The sequence below is a fragment of the Eschscholzia californica genome, unplaced genomic scaffold (assembly GCF_041429995.1).
Source record: "Eschscholzia californica isolate CP2 unplaced genomic scaffold, dmEscCali1.0.p SCAF_5, whole genome shotgun sequence".
NCBI lineage: Eukaryota > Viridiplantae > Streptophyta > Magnoliopsida > Ranunculales > Papaveraceae > Eschscholzia > Eschscholzia californica.
The window spans coordinates 5,495,228-5,506,032 of NW_028238472.1; the positions used below are offsets into that span (position 1 = coordinate 5,495,228).

Genomic DNA, 10,805 nt, shown 5'->3' on the forward strand with positions numbered 1-10,805 from the left:
AATCCTTTCTCTGTATCAGATTTCAACCTTTGGAGTAGAAACGAACAAAGGACCTACAAAGTCCATATATGAACTATCCCATGTGATGTTGTTGAGCAACCTTTTGGTGCTCGTTTTCACGAGACATTTGAAACCATTCATCAAATGTTTAAGCAGAACTAAATATCTCTAGAAGAAGAAAATTAAAGAGCGACTAGAGATCACGTAGATTGTTCTGCACAAATATGATATCAACTACATTGGGTTCCAATAGAAAAATTTCTGACAAATTGATGTAAACCATCACAAAACTATTGTTAGTTTAAAACCACTTAAAGAAACCTAAAAACTCGTCTCGCATAAAAAAACTAACGGTTCCACACCTAAAATCAGAGAAGGATTATATTCTTACTTGAACCAAGAAGGCACAGACAGGAGGGAAGAAGACATTGTCGAAAGGAAAGAAGGTTTTATTTGATTTAAACTAAGGTCAGACTTTCATGAAAATCCGAAAGGGGAAATGGAGAAACAAATTGCTTTTTCTTAAAAGAGTACAGTACCAACATGTACTGACCTAGGACGATTGTCTTCCGAATAATCAGAATTTTGCGTCTTTTGCATATGTCCACCATGACCTAAACAATCACGCGCTATTGCCGACACGGGTTATGCATTTAAGTAACAAATATTTTGAAGTATAAACCGTATCGTGTAGTTTTTAAAGAGATTTACATGAAGATATAGTAGGAAAGGTTTTACAACATAAAATATACAAGAACAAACTTTATAGAAAGTTACATAACCGTAGAAGCTATTGCTCAACTTTTCCATAACTTAGTCTAGACTACTGCTAGACTTTGCCATAAATTAGACTTTACAGAAAAATATGCAATTTTCAGTATAATCTCAATAAACTAAACCATCAGCTAATTATAATCCTTTAAGGATGTAGCCGTAGGAAGAATCCTCATTCAATTTCTTTCTGCAAAAGACTTTCTTTGAGGACTTTATGTTGGGATTGAATAAGCAACTATTCTAGATTGTCGCCATAACTTTCAGGGTCAACTATAATAATTTGAGAATATACACCACACATTTAACTTTTAAGATATAGATTCTTTGTATTTTTCTTTATGAAGTTGAATAACACATAACAAATTAGTGTATGAATGTTAAATAATGATGCTACAAATTTATACAGAGAGAGAGAGGGAGAATGTACATTACCTTTCAAGAGGAGGATGAAAGATGTAACTGATCCCAATTTGAAAGAGAAAGATGAAATTAACAAAGAAAGGGGCATACCCTAATTATGGAGCTTATTCTTATAAAAGTGATTTGGTATTTTTAGGGAAAAATGTAATGATCAGTTGATTTCCAAACTCTGAAAAAGAACATAAATTAAGTCACCAACAGGAACGCATGATAGGGTTTCCACATCTCATAAAGCTAGACGGGCTTGAGAAAAGAAGAGTTGAAGCGAAGTTTTGAAGAGACAGGGGCAGAGAGATTACTTGATTGAACTGATCAACTGAAATTGATGGTGTTGTATCAGTCTATCAGATGTTGGATACAGAAGTGAGTTTCTGAGATAGAGAAGTAGAAGAAAAAGAAATGGTTGTGGGAGATCAACTAATCGTGGACGAAAAGAAGAATCGAGTGGGGAAGAAGAAGAGTTTTGGGTGTCTTATTAATTTTGAAATAAAATCCAGATTAAAAGAGGACGATTGTCAAAGAGGTTGCACAAGTCACCGTCCAACTCACCAATAAGACCAATAATTTTGTCCCAGTCAGCTTGTCCTAGTCACAACCTTTCTGTTTTGTTATATAGATATATTTATATAAACAAAGTCTTGGGTGTGAGCAGAAGTTCCTACTTCAAGTTTTCGATTGGCTTACAATGTTGATTGTAACCGAAAATCAGGGTTTCTGATCAAGAAAAAAAAACTGAATGGAACACCACATCTCTCCCAAGTAAATAAATAAAATAACAGATTTACGAGAAGATGAATGATGATTTGGAGGGATATCTCAAACTGATCTCTGGCAGACTTGTAGCTGCTATGCAGGAAAACATCTAATTTTTAATTTGTTTTGTTTTCTTATGAATTTGATCATTTTCATGATTAATTATTTGTGCTTGTTTAGTGAAAAAGAGATGTCATAGGCTTATAGCATTCCTATTAAGTTTGTTTTGTAGCTGCTATATATGAATACATCATAATTTGAATAAAAAAGACAAGAGAAAACATAGATGTAGGTTTTCATCCAAAATTAAAAATATAAATTATAATTTGATTAGATTTTTGAATATGTTTTAGATAATTTGACACAAAGTTGAATTTTTCCAGAAACATTTAAGTGCGCCCAAGTTTTATCAAATATGGCTCTTCACAACTAAGTTATGCTTATAGTAGTGGTGGCCAACGGGTCGTGTCGGCACGGAAAAGGACCGGCACAACCTGTTTATAAGGCAACACAACATGGCACGGAACGTCGCGTGTCGTGTGTGCCGACCCGTCACGGGTCAAGCGGGTCGTGGCGGGTCTGGTATTTTAAGCTCCCAGACCCGTGAACCACGACACATTAGGAACGGAAACACGACACGCCACGCCCCGTGACGTTCCTAACCCGCCACGACACGCTAACCCGTTAGAAACGGGTACTTAATTTACAAAACATTATTGTTATTTTGTTAAAAATAGTTGTTAATTGATAAAATTAATAGTTAATAAAATTATTAAGTAATAAAATAAATATAGATTCTAAAGTTTAAACAAATAGCACAACATTTGACTTGAAAATTATTTAGTGCTTTCTTTTGTTACGTTTGGCAACAGCTGAGCCATTAGCCACGACCCGACACGGAAACGACTAGGATCTCCACGTAAACAGCACGGCAATGACTGGGTCGTTGCTATGGGGCGTTTCTGTTCCAAGACCTTGTAGTCTAGGCACGACACGGCACAATACGACTCAAAGCCGTGCCTGACGTGGTTGTGACGTGTCTAACACGCCACGACTGTCAAATGGGCCGTGTCGCCACGACACGACCCGTTGGCCACCACTAGCTTATAGTCTTTTTAAGTTGATATCATGAGGTTTTTTTAAGTATAATTGTTATGTTTAGGTTTTAAATCTTTTTTGTAATTCATTAATTTAAAGCAATTGAAATTATTCTTACAATTATAGATTTGACCATAAAAGAACATTATATTATAAGAAAAGTATCACATGAATGTGCTCTCTTTCACACAAAGGTCAAAATCCCCATAAAATTTTCTTATTATCTACTTGAGTGACATAACAAGACAAAAGATGTCAAAACTAGAAAAAGGAAGTTACCCATTATTTTTTTAAATATGGCTCTTGACAACTAAGTTATGCTTATAGTCTTTTTTTAAGTTTATATGATAAGATTTTTTTGAAGTATGATTGTTATGTTTAGGTTTTAATTCCTTTTTGTAGTAATTTATTAGTAATTTAAAACAATTGAAATTATTCTTACAATTATAGGTTTGACTATAAAGAACGTTACATTATAAGAAAAGTGGGTTAGTAGTGCCGATCTATATATACATGAATTAAGTTTTGATTTCATAACAGATAGCAAATTGATCCTCTCAAGTAACATGGAATTCTAACTAGTCATTCTCCTATTTAAACACTCCTGGGGATTCATTGTTTTTCATTAGAGTGGAGAAATGGCCCTTTACAATTGAGTTCATCTCCTTTCTTTGTTAGCATTTTCTCTATTTTGTTTCTGGAGATTCTAACTTTTACTAGCTCTGATGCTGGTGCTACTAATGAGGATAGAAATGTCTGTTCTCATATTTAGTTAATGTTTAATTAGAATTGCACTTTCTCACATTTACAATAATTATTCAATTAGCATAAAAAGTGTTGCTCAACTACGATTTCCAATTTTGTTTAAATCTTTAAAGTTTTTCATTTTAAGAAACTTATACAATTCAAAATATCATTGTTATTTTCAAATCAGCAATGTACCTCCCCTGTCTTTTTTGTAGAAGTCTAATGATTTATAACATACTTTTGTTAAATTTGTTATTTTACGACTCAAAACTGATTTACAATGAGTAAAATGACATGAAAATTATATTATTGACTATTAGATTGTTATTTTCTTTTGTATCCACAAAAAAACACCACCAAGCACTACCAAATTTTAAAAATATAAGGGGATTGATATAGACTAATGCCGCCGAGTACCTCATAGATATAACAAATATCGATTGATGCGTATTGCCTGAATACCTCAAAATTATAAATCGGGTAATTATGGACAATGAAAATGATGAAAAATGAAAAGTTTGATTGGTGATAAACCCTTATTTTTCTTTTCCAATTAATTTATGTCATATGTGATATGTGTGTCCAAGGCTCCAAGCTATTTAAAGATACAACTCACATGAAAGGTAAGCTCAATATATGTGAGGAGTTGTTTTCCTCAGCCTATTATAATTATACAAATCATCTTAATTGCTATGTAAAATTATATATTACCATTAAAGGTTATGCCTTCGAATTTTTCACGGGGACCCACCGCCATTGTACATGAACATGTAGAGAAAGAAGTGAATTTTAGGTTTAAGAAATTGATGAAAAATCTAAGTTATTGGAAGCATTAAAAGTGAAAGACAACATTACACAGATGAAATACGACAAGAAGAAATAACTTTTTTGGGATATCAAACTTAGTTGGGTGTATTTCAAGATATATCTGACTCTGTCCTTTCAACAAAAAAAAATCTGACTCGTCTAATTCAGATGACCTGCATATTATCAAAAATCAACCATTTAGACAAGTCACAAAACTAGTGTTGAACATCGACTTGAGTCTATTCAGATTTGACTTGGGAAAAAAACAAACACTACCTATGTTTGTGATGCAGGCGCATAACGGGACGGGCCGCGATCCCGCGCGCCCGAGGCCTAGTCGGCCAATCTAGTTAGTTTAGGAAGTTTTAATTTAAGAAGGATTCATAATGAATCTAGGTTTAGGAAGTTTTAGGTATTTCTATTATTTAGGAATCCTAGTTTATGTCTATCTAGGAAAGTTTAGTAATCTATAAAAAGAGGTCCAGTCTTGTTTATTATTCATATTGAAGAGAAAAACTCCTTGAAGTTTAATAAAGTTTAGTTTATTTACTGTTATTTTACCGTTCTTCGTTTACTTTATTTATCGTCTTTATATTCCCGCTGCGACTACATCAAGTGGTATTCAGAGCCATCAAAATTCTGGATTTTTTTTTACAAAAAAAAAAATCTATGGATACATCTCCTCTTAAATGTTGGAAATTTTTTCCACGTTTATGTTGGGATCCTATTCGAGATGCAACCCAATTTTATATTGATCGAGAAGATGAAAGAAAAATTCATCAAGTTTCTAAAATTCCACTCTTCGAAGGTCAATTTCATATAAATTTCTGGATTCAACACATGGAAGATTGGTTCAGAAATCAAGACGTTCCCGACGAAGATAAGGTTTTTTTGGTTGAGCAACATATGTCCAAAAGAATCTATGAACAATTCAATGCACTGCAATGAAGACTTATTGATCAAGGAAAATCGATCATTGATGATTGGGATACATTGAAAAGTATTTTCAGGTATGGTTTTCTTCCTCTCGATGAATGTTTGTCATGTGTAGAAACAAAAATTGAATTGAGAAGACAGTTCTCCGAAGTTACTTCAATCACTAAGATCGATGATATTGAAGGAGAAGTTCAGGAAAAAAGGAACAAAATTCGGTCAATGGTGGAGGAGGAAGAAGGAAGTAATTTTCCTTCATCAAATCTAAATCCTAGTCGAGATATGAAACATCAATGTGTGACCAAATTTTATGATTCATATGATATTCCGGGAGACGACACCCTTGTTTCGAATCATAAAATTTTACCGCATCAATTATGTCTCACATCACCACCGTACTCACCACCATATTCACCATCACCTCCATCTTCTTATTATACACCACCACCACCACCGTTCTATTATTATTCACAACCTCTTATACCATCTTCGGCACCTCCACCACAAATACCACCATCTTCTCTTTATTATTCTACACCACCAACACAACCAACCCTCCATCAACATCAAACTGATGAACTCCAGTTGGATACAAGTAACCCGAACGGTTTACCTTCATACTCGATTATCCTCTCGTCTCAATACTTGAATAATGATGATTGGATATTTCAATCTAGTGAATCTCTTGTTAGATTGGAGAAGCCTCTTATTTCCATTAACCATGAAGAAGTAATAAAAGAAGAAAAAGAAGAGTTTGAACAAGTTGACGAAGTTGATTACAAAGAAGTTGTAGTTAAAGAAGAAGAAGAACAAGAAGTTGAAAAAAATGATTCCAACTATAAAGAAGTACTAACAGAGGATGATTCCATTGATATTAAACATGAAGATCACAACGAAGTTGAAGCTGAAGAAGATGAAGGAGAAATTACTGGTCCAAAAACCCTAGCTAGTTTCCCCGTTATACTCATCATCAATGGTTGTCATGGCTCGACCTCTGGTAACCGTTCAGCCGGTAGAGAGCAATATGGCAACTGACGGAAGAAACTCACTTCCTGTCCCGGACGCCATGAAAGCACCAATCCGACCTGATAACGGCAAATTCATTCATGTTAATATGTCAAAAAACAGTGGCACTCAACGTGTCGGTCAAGCTGCTGCCGGTACTATGTGTCGTAGTGGGCGTATGTTTACACCGCTCAGGATCTGGTGTAAGTGGGCTATGTATGGGAATTCATATATTCCCTCAATCTATTGCACCATACCTTTCTAGACTTCACACATGAATCACGTGGAAACTTCTCCATCTTCTTTGCAGTGTTGGGCTATGAATGGGAGTTTTCCATGTTTTTTTTTGAGATCCAATTCAATTCACATGCAAACTTTGGAAGAGCTTAACAAGGGAGTGGCGGCAGAGAGTTCAATTGTGACGTCTTACATTAACTTTTGCAAAATGGACAACTTCTACTGCTTTTACTACTGCTTGTGAGATGTTGGTTCAAGATGTTCTTCACTTTCCGAATTTTGATCGAGTTCGAGTATATACATTTCACGAAGATGAACGTGGTAAGGTAATTTTTGAGTGTCATATCAACGTTGCATGGTTCCACATCGATAACTTCATCGAACTTGGTTACTTTACTACTTCGGCTCGTGATATGGAATTTTGAGGATTCGCCACAAGTACTCTTACTTCAAACTTGTTCTTATTACGTCATACTTTGTTGAAGGTTGTTACATGGCCGAGAGATGTGCGTGGGAAGGTCCTTTTCGAGTGTCATATCGACACTACATATTTCACTATCAGTAATTTTTTGGGAGTTCGCTATGCTTCTACTTTGTCTCTTGACGAGAAATCTTGGAAATTAGCTACAACTACTCTTATTTCAGAATTGCTCGTATTGCTTCTCACTTTCTTGACAATTATTGAGTGGTTAAGTCGACCATGGGGGGGGGGGGGGGGGGTGACGAGATGATTGTTCTTGATTCCCTAAGGTTAATATCGCGAGATTCAGTGGCATATGAGATTGGGATTGACGTTGGCAATTTCTTGCAAATTGGTATCCTTCACATTCAATGCAAAATTCGTTCGAAGTGGGAATTACGGATCGCCATGACAGTGTTCATCCTATGCGGGTGCATTACATTATTTCTTCATCGAAACGGTTCGGGACGAACCTTCTGGGGAACGGGGAGCTGATGCATGCGCATAACGGGACGGGCCCGCAATCCCTCGCGCCCGAGGCCTAGTCGGCCAATCTAGTTAGTTTAGGAAGCTTTAATTTAAGAAGGATTCATAATGAATCTAGTTTTAGGTATTTCTATTATTTAGGAATCCTAGTTTATGTCTATCTAGGAAAGTTTAGTAATCTATAAAAGGAGATCCAGTCTTGTTTATTATTCATATTGAAGAGAAAAACCCCTTGAAATTTAATAAAGTTTAGTTTATTTACAGTTATTTTACCGTTCTTCGTTTATTTTATTTATCGTCTTTATATTCCCGCTGCGACTACATCAGTTTGTGAAGACCCAACTCAAAACTAACTAAAGATAAGATGATAGGGGGAGATATAATATTCTTGATCATTAGAGTTAATAGAGTACTCGTATTCTATTTTGACTACTCTAACACTGATAGCATGGATCAGTCTTTCAAACTTAGAACTACCGTAGTTCTACTTTTCAATCTCTACTTGACGTAATCACCTATGGTCCTAGAAACATTTTAGATGGGTTTTTTTTATCTTCTCAATCTCTTAATCTGACTCGTCCAATTCAAATGGACTAAGAATCATCTCATATCAACCACTTAGACAAGTCATGGACTAAACTTATGTTGATCTTTGATTTGAATCTACTCAGATTTGACTTGGAAAAAAAATCGAACACCGCATATATTTGTGAATACCCAACTCAAAACAATAAGTTGACAGACCCAAAATATAATAACTTTTGTAATTAGATTAATCGACATAATCATTGTGTACTATCGACTACCCTCACACTCATACGATCGCGTAGTATTGTGGTGTGTCTCTTTCCTCTGTCTTACTATAATAACCATGTTTACCATTTTTTTTTTGCTTATCTAACCAGTTACTTGTCATTTGTCATACATACCCATCTAATCAGTAATCACCTAAAGAGTATTTCATCAACATCTACTTGCAAAATTAAATTTCTTAACGTGTCTCTATTGAGTTTCTATTAACAATGTTTTATGGCGTATAAAGTTTATTAGACAATTACTAGGTAGAACTATTTATACCACATAAAATTTTCTTATTATCTCGTTGAATGACATAACAGGATAAAAGAGTATTGGATGTTACGATCTACTATAGGGATGTAAGACCTCCACTACTTGTTGCGCGCATTTACTTTCGCACCATTTATAACATCTGTTTTGATCTTACGAATTGAATAGTTTCAAAAATATGTAATAATCTAGTTAGAGCATGGTCAGTATTATTGCTAAGATTATTATTATAGTGAGATAGGTATATAAAGTTTCTTATTATCTCTTTATCTTTTCCTAACAAGTGTCCTACGTCATAAATCATAATTTCTTTTTTTTATCTTTTTCTATTAATGAAATATTCGAGTTACTCTAAGAGTTGTTTTAACTTCTTCGAAAAGAAACAATCAATTTACCGAGTTTACATGTGCTTGTGGTGTACATATTAGGAAAACGCGTATTCATAAAAAAACAATTAACTTTCATATTTAGCAAGTATATTATGAATATCTCTAAATGTGAAATATTGAGTACTTTTTTTTTTCTAAATTTGCCATCAACAAAAAAATTATATGAATGAAGTCTTAAAATCACCATATATACTAAAGACATCACGCTAAATTAATTCTCCATTCTCCTATTTAAACACTTGTGGGGAGTCATATTTTTTCATTCGAGTCAAGAATGACCCTCTACAATTTGAGTTCATCTCATTTCCTTGTTAGCATTTTTCTATTTTCTTTTTGACGATTCTAACTTTTGCTGCTTCTGATGCTGGTGTTAAGGAGGATATAAATGTTTGTTCTCATATCTCATTTACAATTTTTATTCAATTACCATAAAATGTGTTACTCAGCTAAGATTTCCAAATGATTTTCTTTAAATCTTTAAAGTCTTTCATTTTTAAAGAACTTATACAATTCAAACTAGCATTGTTATTTTCAAATTAGCAATGTAAAATCTACTGAATCTCTTACTTGGGTTCTCCCTTCCCTGTCCTTTTTGTAGGATTAGAATTATTTATAATATACTTTTGTTAAATTTGTTGTCTTACGACTCAAAACCGACTTAATACATAAATTCACTTCCATTTCTTTTTTATCCACACAAAAAAAACACCACCAAGCACTACCAAATTTTTAATTTTTAATTTTTTTCACTTCGAATTTCTAGTTTATACGTTTAAAGCTTGTGCCTTGTATTTCTTTAACTTCGATCTTCACAATGGAGTGGATGACTCATGCAGATATTTATCGTGTACATGGGTGGACTTCGAACTAAGACGGAATATTCTCCAACATCTCATCACGAGAGTATTCTAGAAGAAGTTATCGGCGAAAGGTAGTATTGATTAAACAATAGTTATCCTGAAAAATTTAGATAGGCAGAAAAATTTAGACATGAGTTCTTTTAATAGCTTAATTTACATCACTTAAAAATTATATTCATGGTTATTGTACAGCTTGGTGGAAGATGTCATGGTATATAGCTACAAAAGAAGTTTCAATGAATTTGCAGGGAAGCTTACTGAAGAAGAAGTTCACAAGCTTTATGGCAATTAGCGAATAACCCGATTTTGATATGTTTATATGTAAAATATTTTTTTTTTGGTGAAATACAAAATAACTTATGTATGTAATATGTGCACAGGAAGGAAAGACATAGTGCCTACATTTCCTAATCGAAAACTAGAACTTCATACAACAAGACCGTGGGACTTTCTAGGATTCGTAGAAACTGTAGAGCGGGATTCTATTAGTGAGAGTAACATCATTGTTGTATGAACAAACATGTGTAAAGGAAACTAAACCTTGTAAAAACCACGTTCAGTGAACAAACTATGTACAGGGAACGAAAATATGTACAGGAAACTGCCTAGATCACAATAGCATATTCAGAATTATATCCGGAAACAAATATGTGTACAGGGAACAAATTGGTGGTCAGGAACAAACATGTGTACAGGGAACAAGTTAGTCATATTTACCTATTCTTCCTAGGTTTGTTCTCCTCACCCTTTGTTCTTCCTAGGGTTTGT

General features: G+C 34.1%; 1 long non-coding RNA gene across 1 annotated transcript; it reads left to right on the top strand.

The window, feature by feature from the left end:
- The first annotated feature begins 9,442 nt into the window (after nt 1-9,442).
- LOC147536529 (uncharacterized) lies at nt 9,443-10,504 on the top strand. Its single transcript, XR_015226397.1, has 3 exons — nt 9,443-9,564; nt 10,014-10,108; nt 10,230-10,504. It is a non-coding gene; the product is annotated as an uncharacterized LOC147536529 (long non-coding RNA).
- Nucleotides 10,505-10,805: the final 301 nt, after the last annotated feature.